Raw genomic sequence first — 10,441 nt, 5'->3', positions numbered from 1 at the left:
AGTCACAAGCTGGCAGAGGGTAGGTTTAGGCTAGATATCAGGAGGTGCTACTTCACAGTCAGGGCGGCTAGGGTCTGGAACCAACTTCCAAGGGAAGTGGTGCAGGCTCCTACCCTGGGGGTCTTTAAGAGGAGGTTAGATGAACATCTTGCTGGGCTCATTTGACCCCAGTACTCTTTCCTGCCATGGCAGGGGGTCGGACTAGATGATCTACTTAGGTCCCTTCTGACCCTAGAAACTATGAAACTGGGGTGGGGAAGAGTTGTTTTCTGCCTCGGTGCTTTGGATAAAATGTGTCCTCTTCTCCTTTGGAAAGAAAGAGGCAAGGCACAGACTTGAACATCTGAAGTGAAAGGTGCAAGTCCATGAGGAGAAGTGCGTTTTAATCATCAGTGCTCCATTGTGAACATATTTTAGGAATATTTCAGGGCTATTAACCTTATGGTTACATATGCCCCTGTTCCCCTCCCCCCAACACACACACGTGCACACACAGACACTGAGCTTCATTGGGTAACCCTAGAGCACTGTTCAGTGTCACTGTCTAAACTGTGTAAAACATACACAAACTGACAGAACCAAAAAGAGTTTTTAATAATGAGCTTAGTAACACAATATGGTTTATTTCCATAACTGTCATGAGGTATATTCATGTTAATTATGAAGGTCATTGCCTCATGCAATACGGATCAAGAGCCCACAGAGCCAGACAGTATACAAATAAACACACTTTAGATAAAGAAAGAAATCTAAAACCTCTGATGAAAGCCTCATGAAAGGGACCTTGTTCAGAAATTCATGGGGGAAAAAAAAGAAATATAACTATACAACAGCTGCTTCAACCTTGCAAATAAAATTAAAACAATTTAAATGAAGTACACAAATAACTAGCTGGGCACATATCAACAAAATCAATGAGCAGCAGACTCCATCCCTAACCACAACTGCTGTGAAGATTTGTCATGAAAGATAAGAATAAAGCGATGATTGCAGTTGGTGGGGAGAGAAGTAATATAGAGTGGAAATGCCATAACAGATTTTACAGTCTCAAAACAACAGAAATTAATGCACAGTTGTCATTAATCAATAAAAGCCAGACTTCATGCGTGACATGTGCCCAAAAGTAAAACATCCCCGCCACTACTTCCTGCAAGATGTGAAATTCAACCTACCTTTGTATCTGAGTGTAACTGTTAGCCCTATTTGCATTAAGTAGAATGAAAATAATATATAATGAATTCTCTCCTTGCTATTTTTGAAACGAGTGTTCAGAATCAAAAGGCAATTGATAAGTACCACTTCATGCTGTAATCATCATACTACAAATGCCAGCTTGCTTTTTCTGGGTGTCTTTCCTTCTCGCTGCATAAATACCTCCTCATTGTACATTCTTTCCCTGTTTCTCACCTTTGAGACTTTCCTCATTTTATTTTTTCTTACCCTCTTGTTGCTAGTCTCTTTTCTCCATCCCTGTGATATTTTCCTTCTTCTTTCCCTTCCTGCATCCTTCTGATCCTCCTTAAGCCCATCCTGACCTTTGCTAATGTAAAGGCCAAAGCAGATCTCGCCTTTCTTTCCACACTGCTATATTTATCATTCTTAATGCTTGCTTGACAATTCTGGGGACCACCAGCAGGATTCCTGGGGTTTCCACCCCTGCCCCCACCTTGCTTTGTAATAGATAATTTTGTTTTCAAGATCAGGTTATCACATTAGATCATTTGGAGGATAAATATTATTCCTCACAAGTAAGGCATTATTTACTTGAAGAAAGAAGGGATCCACACTTGCTAAAACCTCCTCCAGATTGCTCAACAGCAGTATTTGCGTGACTTTCCTTCTGTTTTTCTCCCAACGGACATCTTTGGTCAGTGATCTAGGTCCTACTTTTATTACAACACTTTCAATCTCCCTTGCTAATGATTTTCCGCTGTCTTCTTCCCATCTTCATCTCCTTCCCAACCTCCCACACTCCACTCTCTCAAACCCACACCAAATTATGTTTCCCTGAATTGTCTCCTGTTCTTTCAGATGAAAACTGTAGCCACTGTTTAACTGACTGAAGTGCATTATATTGAATAGCTTCTTCTCTCTTCTCACTCCTTCAATTCTGCAGTCAAACCAAGAACAACAGCAACTGAGAAAATGGCAGGGTATTCACTGAGAAGTTAGCTACCTAGAGAAAGAATCTCTGAAACCTGTTTCTTACTGAGTTAAAATGTAAGCATTAATCCCGGTGTAGCATGTTCCTCTTCTTTCCTGCTGCATTTGAAGAAGCTAATGGGGAACAAGCCCTGATGACAAGTCTGAGGATCTGGCAATTGCTGTGCTAAATAAGTCCACTAAAATTTAGCCTAGACCAGGTGATTTTACATAGCCAGAAGTTCCATGGCTCTGGACTTCAAATCTTAAAACTTGCCTCTTCCTTGTCTAAAGAGAAAGTCAACCTCCTTTGCACAAACCAAGCAAAATGGGATCACATGCCAGCCATGTTACATGCCTGCAGAAAGCAGAGGGAATCTAGTTGCTAAGGATATGTGGCACAGATCTCTTTAACTAGTTACATTTCAAAAGCTAATGCTTACTGTCACAAATTATTAGAGAAAGCCGACCCTCAGCTGTTCTTATCCATAGTTCCTAATGACTTCAGTGGAAGTCATGCCCACACATCCTAGGGCACAATTTGCTTCCAACTGCTTTGTGTTTACTGATACTGAAGAGTATTCTAGAGAAGATGCTGTATGAACAGCAGGAAAGCAAACAACATCTGAAAATAATGTTGATGCATACAAGATGAATAGGCAAAGAATTTAAGGCATGTGCTGGGAATATTGTAAATAAATATAGCATTGTTAGGGAGAGGTAATTAGCTATGTTAGACTATCTTGAACCTGCTTAGCATAGTTAGTATTAACATTTCCTTGCTATTCCTCTGTCTTCCTGTCTTGAAAGAGAACAGTACTGTTACCATATCCAGCCAATAGTTCTACAGTTATGAAAGGCCAACCTGTGATACAGAAATATAGGGCTTGGTACAGACATTACACTTATACCAGCCTAAGTGATCAGAGATTGATCTAAACCCACATGTGTACAGAAGTTTGGTTCATGTAGCCTTGCCTAAAAATAGCAGAATTCCATCTAAAATACACCTGGATTAATGTGCACTCAGATCTAATCAATTTAGGTTAGACAGGTGAATCAAACTTCTGTACCAGATCCCCTATCGATTCAAGTTAGGTTGCTATCCTCTGGCAACCCAGCCTCCTTTGTGGCCCCCCAGTCCTCCTCACAGGGAGGTGCACTAGCACTCAGCCTGCATTTGGCTTCTCCACCTGAGCACCCAGCAGGTCCTTCCCTCAAGCTGTCCTAGATCCACAGACCCTATCCCCAGCTCTGCCTCCTGTTTCAGGCCATCTGTCAGATGCAGGCAGGCAGTGAGATGCGGGAGAGAAAAGAGACATCTGTGTTCCCCCTATGAGCTGTAGGACCTGGGCATCCAAGTCCCCAGGCCATCACCCTGCACCCCATCATGAAACATCCTGTGATATACACACAGACCTGACACTGGGCCCAGAAGAAACCCTGTGCTTGGACACAGGCACATGGACGCAGCCATGGCTGCTGCACACTAACCCAGGTACTGACATGCCCCCATGCTTGGGCATCTGGGGTGCTGCAAGGCTTTTTTGGCTCACAACTACAGAGTCCTGGAGTACTAGTGCAGGGGGGAGCATGGAGGGGACAAAGAGCATCCAAACCAGGTCAAGAAGGATTGAAAGTGTGCTTAACTGTGCCTGGCAGCACATCAGGGGTGGCCTGGATGTTTGGCTGCACTCGCCAATCTCCAGAAGCCTGGGGATCCTGCAGGGCATGCTGGGAGGTATGCAGAACCTCCTACAACCTGCTGGCCTGGGCAACTGCAGGCAGCGTGCTTGTCCCCCCTTCCCTGCCAGCAAAGGGTGAAAGCATGTGCTCTGTTCACTAGGCCTGTTCAAAGTGGCTAGTATTTGCTTCGGATTCAGATTCCGCCAATTCAGGGGACAGTGATTCAATTCATTGATTCAAATCACTGTCCTGAATCGATTCAGCTAAACCTGATTTGGAGATTTGGCTGCTGCTGATTTTCCAAATCTCTGAATCAGCTAGGCCCCATCCCCTGCCCCAACTCTCAGCCTGGCAATGGCTGCCCCACCCACCCCAGCTCCTGGGACTTGGGGCAAAAAATCTCTGAGTGCCAGGTACTGCTGGGCAGGGAGGTGATCCCTGCTGACCCCCCACTGTCCCATGCTGCATAGGAGACTCTCCATGAGCCCCCAGTACCCCCTGCTGCCCCACCTGCCGTGACTCCGGCCCTTTAAGGAAAAAAAAAATGAGAAAACTCCCTCAATCATTGTTCCTGCCAGCAGGAGGTGATCCCCACTGCCCCGCACCATGTGGGGGGTTCTGTATGAGCCCCCTGAAGCCCTGGGGCTGCTGCAGGAGTTGTGAGTCCTAGGGTTCATCTTAATTTTTTTTCTTAAAGGGCCAGAGCTGTAGTGGGCGGGGCAGCCATGTGAGGGCTGGTGGAGTGGGGGGGATGTTGAGAGCTCATGCAGAGCCTCCTATGCAGCATGGGGCAGTGGGGGGCAGTGTGGACTACCCTGCAGCACCCAGTGAGCACTGGGGCTTTTCTTTAAAGGCCAAGAGCTGGGGTGGGTGGGGCAGCCATGGGTGGGGGGTTGGGAGAGCAAGCATGGGCTGGGGGCTGGCAGGGGTCCCCCCATGGTTTCCTCCCCCAACTCTACTTACCAGCTCTGAGTCCAGCTGCAGTTCCCTGCTGTAGCCACCGGGGACTGTCCAAATCATCGAAGCTCTCTGAATCTTTTCCGAAGATTCATAGAGATTCGAATTGATTCAGACCTTTTAATTGGTCCCTGGATTCAATTCAGATTCAGAGATTCAGCCACCAAATTGGGCCAAATCTCCTCCAAATCGAATCACCACCTGAAGCTTCGCACAGCCCTACTGTTCACTACTAATCTAACCTAGGCTGCTTACAGAAACCTGCATAAGTTAGATTGATTCCTCCTTGGGCTTTTTGAATGCGTGTACTTGGCCTAGGTGTGTGTATTTTATACACACACACACAATACTATATTGTACAATACTATATACATATTTATTGTATGTGCTCACATTTTATTAATACAATATGATGCTATATATATGTATGTATTTATAAAATGTATACATATACATACATATATATAGCATTGTATTGTATTTATAAAATGTGACCACATACAATAAATAAAAATATACTGTTTCATAAGTGTATTGAACAAAAATAGGATAACACTAACAAAAATATTCAATTAATTTTCTTAACATTGACAACTTTAAACCTTTCAAACGCCTACTCAGTTAAAATCCTGTATGAAGAGGTAGGCTTGGATTTATGTGCCTATGACCAGCAATTTCAGTCTTTGTCAGGCCAGCTGTTGTGGAGAACAAATGCGAGTTAAGGACTCTTCACTCAAATGCTCTGTTATGAGTTACCGGAGTGATATACTCAGGAGTTCTCTACTACAGGTACAGAGCAAAAGAGCAAGTGACCCTCAAGTGAAGAAACAGTATCAGCAATAACTAACAGGGAGACCAGGGTGAAATAGCCAATATAGTCCAGTGTTACTACAAAGTACTATTTGAGATACTGCAGTTATTTCATGTTCTGAAAAAGGTGGGGAGGAGGTACATTGATGGTTGTACCTCAATAATGATTCCATCTGGGATAATGTTTGCTTCTTGGTGGTCTTTTTGTAAGAGCTAGGTGTTAAATAGGAGCATGTCTCAGAGAACATAGCCAGCATAATTGCATTATCCCTCAATATGTATAATGCCAAAGGTACATACTATGTTCTCTTTGCCATATATAGTAGAGAAAATAGTTTTATAGTTGTTAGGGACCGGAAGGGACCTTACAGATCATCAGGTACAGCCCCCCTGCACTTGGGCAGGAAAGACTGCTGGGATCAGATGACCCCAGCAAGATGACTGTACCACCTTTGGGGGAGCCTATTCCAGATACGCTTCTTTGCTTTTGAATGGATCTATCAGGTTCTAATTTGGGCCATATAAGTAAAAAGATATTCTTATTTTAAGGTGTGCATAATTCTAGAGCAGCCAATGCTTACAAAAATCTTCTATTGTCATTTAAAAATAGGCAGACAATTTGCAAATGTGTTACTGAAGTGAAGCCAAATGAAAAACAAAACAAACACCTGTTCTTGGAATTAATCAAAATAAAATATAGAAATATCAGCAAATACTGTATCACAATTAAAAAAAAAAGTCTGGTACCTGTACAGAAGGGATATTGATAAGTGCAGCATTCATAGATGCTAGTGTAAATACTCCTGATTGTGTTGCCAAGCAACCACTGTCAGACTCTAAATCTCACTACCAAATAATAACAGATTCAGCAGAGAAAAGTATCTTGAAAACAAAAGAAACCATGGATTCAATATTAGTTTTCTGGGGAATGAACAAGAGAATAGGCTAACAGTAAGAGATCCTTTATTACTAGGGAACCATCCTCTGTGATGCCTGTCCTTCTGTCCAGGAGGACAGTCTTGGATATTTGATTTTAAAAAAATCACTAAAGCACCTGAATTAGCTGAAGTTGCCAGCATCAAAGTCACCGAAGTCTGAGATACAGCACAAAACTGTTTGGATTTTGGAATGGACTAAAGAGAACTGCTGAATCACAGAGTGGGATTTTATCTTCTGGAGCCCTGGTTGCCTTGTGACCTCTGGAAAGTTTTTCAAACAAATAACACACAGCATTTGAAGCTCTCATCTCATTGGGTGGGGAGTTGTGTGTTTAAATCCCCACCCCCAGCCTCACCTCCCATGGTGAGAAGAGACTGTACCTTTGGGCTTGATTCTGTCATAACAGGTAAAAATGATTTCTTATTTAATAAATAGCTGCAAGACTAAGGACAGAAGGAATGTATTTTTTTTGAGCAGCCCAGACATGGGTAAGACCTTATTCATCACTTGGCAGCATGAGCAAGCCTAACATAACACGACTAACTGTACTTCCTTTGGCTCAGCTTTCCAGGAACTGAGATTTTGTTTGTAAAAAATTAACAGTAATGTAGATCATGTGATGGATGCTGCAAATTCTAGCCACTTCTAAAATCACTATTGCCTAAGGACTTTTAAAACTTTGGGATTTTATTTTAGAGCAAAAGAGCTAGTTTTCTATAAGACGTTTCCATAGTAACAGGGACATAGCTGTCCAATGCAGGTTTATGTTATTGTTATGTTTTTATTTTAATTGTTGTTTAAATTGCACTGCAGATTGAACCACTTTCCTTGTTTTCCTAATTTTGTTGCTGAAATGAGTGTAAAGTTCTTGCTGAGTACTAGATGTAACTGCACGGCATGATTCACTTGTTAAATATGTATGTGCCTCCTATTTATGGGATGGAGAAGAAACATTTTCTTTAAAGATCTTACAAAATATTTATCTCAATTACAGTTCTAGTCCCTTCTACTGATGGAGTCTCTACTGCAAAGACAGATGCTAAGAGAACTAAAAAAGAAAAAAACAAAACAAACAAACGAGTGAGCTTCATCTTTATTTTCTAATTCACTAACACCGGTGTCAGGTATCAACAATTTTAATTTATATGATGTTGGGACTTCTTTAATCCTCTAACAAATCAGTTTTCATAGACAAGGAGTGTTACTAATTCAGTGCACTAGATGTAATCTATCATACTTATGCTTTTAGCTATTCTGTTCAACAAGATTGTCTTTCCAGCACTGATTTTTGATCACAGCATGGATACCATTTGGTACATTTTCAGCATCAGGAATTCAGTTTCTTCATGTGGTTTTTCAAAAGATAATTTCTGAAGAACTAAATTGTGGGCTATGCTTGCATTTGGCACTGCAGAATTGTAAGATGCACTTACAGAGAAATGCATTTCCAAATTATACTAATTATGAGAAGGGAAAAAAGAAAAGTAGACATATCACAGAATATCAGCCATACTCTGACAGAAGCCAAAAGAAACAAGGGATAGTGAGTTAGAATCTCCTACATACTTTTGCTCAGGTTATGGCCCTACCAACTTCCAGTAACAGATGTAAATATCAACTAGTTTTTCATGTGAGCTATTTGCAAAATGATATTTTTAAGCTTGGACAAGACATGATTTTAGGACTCAGTGAATTTGACTGTTGAAGGTATTACTCTAAAATTTTGAAATGCTTAGTGATGGAAACTGAGCTTCCGCTTCAATGTTACCTGACTAAAGGAAATGAATGGACAGATTTTGTGGACAATTTATTTTTAAACACAGCTATCTATAGCATCCAAAAAAAATCTGTTTTGAAATAAAAAGAGCAAGACTTCTAATGCAGATAGAGTACCATATTAAAAATGTACAATAATCATTTTATGAGTGTTCTACAGGAGTTTCACAATGATCTAATAAGTAGCTCATGGAAGTGATGGATTGCTTTCAGAAATGTATTTTAGAAGTCTTGGCATGTACCAGGACATATGACATGATAAATTAACATTGATCTGATGGTATTCTCCTTGTGTTATTGCCTAAAAGGTGGGATATAATGAACTATTTCTAGTACTTCATAATCTCATCATACTGAAAACTACAATAAATTTTTGCAATATGTACATGCATATTAAGTGCACAGCAGTGTAACTTGATCAATCATAACTTTACCAAGTGCTATTAAACTAATGTATCACAGAATTAACTCTTGATGCTCTAGGATACTGTAGCATTTAATAATATCTATTATGTAAGTTTCTCCAAAACCTAGAAAGTTTTGTCCATTTAATTCACAGGCATTCTAAGCCAAATGGTCTGATTTTTGGGCCTAATCATGAAAGGTGCCGAACACTGTGCCTCCAATGCTAAACAGAAGCTACAATTTAATGTTTCTCAAAATCCTAGAAAAATAGAGTTTTGGAAATCAATTGGTTCTTAACCAGTCACTTCACTGGTAATGGCAGCAATACTGAGTGAAACAAGAGCTTGTATCTAGATGAAGCACACCGCCGACCCTTCTGCTGGGACACCATGCAACATCAGAAAGGGAAGGAACAAAGAAACAGGATCTCCTTCCTACCAGGCAACACATGGAACACTGTCTATCTACTTCTGTCACAGGTTTTCACTCTGACAGTCTGATGGCATCCCCACTACACCTGCCTCCACATGGGGAAGTAGTGCTATTATAATCCATTTTATATGTAACATTCCTTGCTCTATACTTTCTAACTTACTGCAGAATTTGTGCAAACTATATAATGAAATTTCAAGTATTTTAAAGTATATCCTTACCTACCATTCTAGAGTTTGTTTTCAGAGTCTTTTTGGTGCTTGGCTCCACTAAATTATAGAATGATTTGTTATCCTTTCCATAGCAAAATTGGAAGTTTAAAATGAAAGTGCATGAATGTGGATAATTGATTTTATTTTTCCTTAAAGGCAATTCAGAGGCACAATACAGTGGTGTTCACCATGGCTTGGTTTTCACAACAGCAAATCTACACCATTGTTGGAAGCACAGGCAGGGATTCAAAAGACATGTCAAGGTGCAATGAAAGCTCATTGGGAACCTGGTGATGGTAAAAAGTTTGCAAAACTAGCTTCTTTGCTGAAAGTATTGGTAAATATAGGGGGACTCATGCCTGCTGCAAAGTCAAATATAGAAAAATGATAAAATAATCAAAATTAAGGTTTTCGTTAAATCTTAATTCAGCCTCTTATACCTGTGCCTTGTCCTGCAGTCTTCAACTGCATGGTTATGTGCTAATTTTAGCACACCTGTGCCTCTTTGATTTTACAGGATGGATGTGTTCTTGGAATAAGTCAGAATTGCCTGGTAAAAAAAAGACTGTTACCTGTAAGACCACTGCTTTGTTTGTTATAGACATTGGAAGGTGTCTTTTCCGTATTCCATGTGTCAAGCTTCTTTTGCTTTCCACCTTCCAATGTTTGAACACCACCCTGGAGATGTAGATTCCAACTCTTATTCAGCCAGAAGTCCCAATGTGATACTGAACAAGTCACTTCAACCTAACATTCTGGTCACTTATTGTGTATTTATTTTATGGCTGTCCAACCTGAGTTTCCTGGGTCAAATTTGCAGAAGGACTGAGCATCCACAACTGCAAGTGAAATCCAGACATCCAAGGAAGACTTGTTTTGATGATATGGAGAACTACATGATATTGAGTACTCCAACAAGTCAGCTTCTCAGTGTCTCACTATAAGTATTCAAAGACAGCAGATACCTCCTCCTTTTAAATTCTCTGTGCCTCTATCCCATATATAAAACTGGTACTAAGGATGTCTTTTTACTTCACATACAGTTGTGCAGCTAAAACTTAATGTTTGTGAATTGCTCAAAT

General features: G+C 40.8%; 1 long non-coding RNA gene across 1 annotated transcript in view; it reads right to left on the bottom strand.

The window, feature by feature from the left end:
* The window catches only part of LOC109323685, a 645,093-nt gene that overhangs the window by 200,248 nt on the left and 434,404 nt on the right, over positions 1-10,441 (bottom strand). The gene's annotated exons all lie outside the window — the stretch shown is intronic.

This window comes from Crocodylus porosus, unplaced genomic scaffold (genome assembly GCF_001723895.1).
Source record: "Crocodylus porosus isolate Cpor-Errol unplaced genomic scaffold, CroPor_comp1, whole genome shotgun sequence".
NCBI classification, from domain to species: Eukaryota; Metazoa; Chordata; order Crocodylia; family Crocodylidae; genus Crocodylus; species Crocodylus porosus.
Note: the sequence above shows the minus strand (reverse complement) of the source record. Positions and strands in the feature narration are given on the sequence as shown.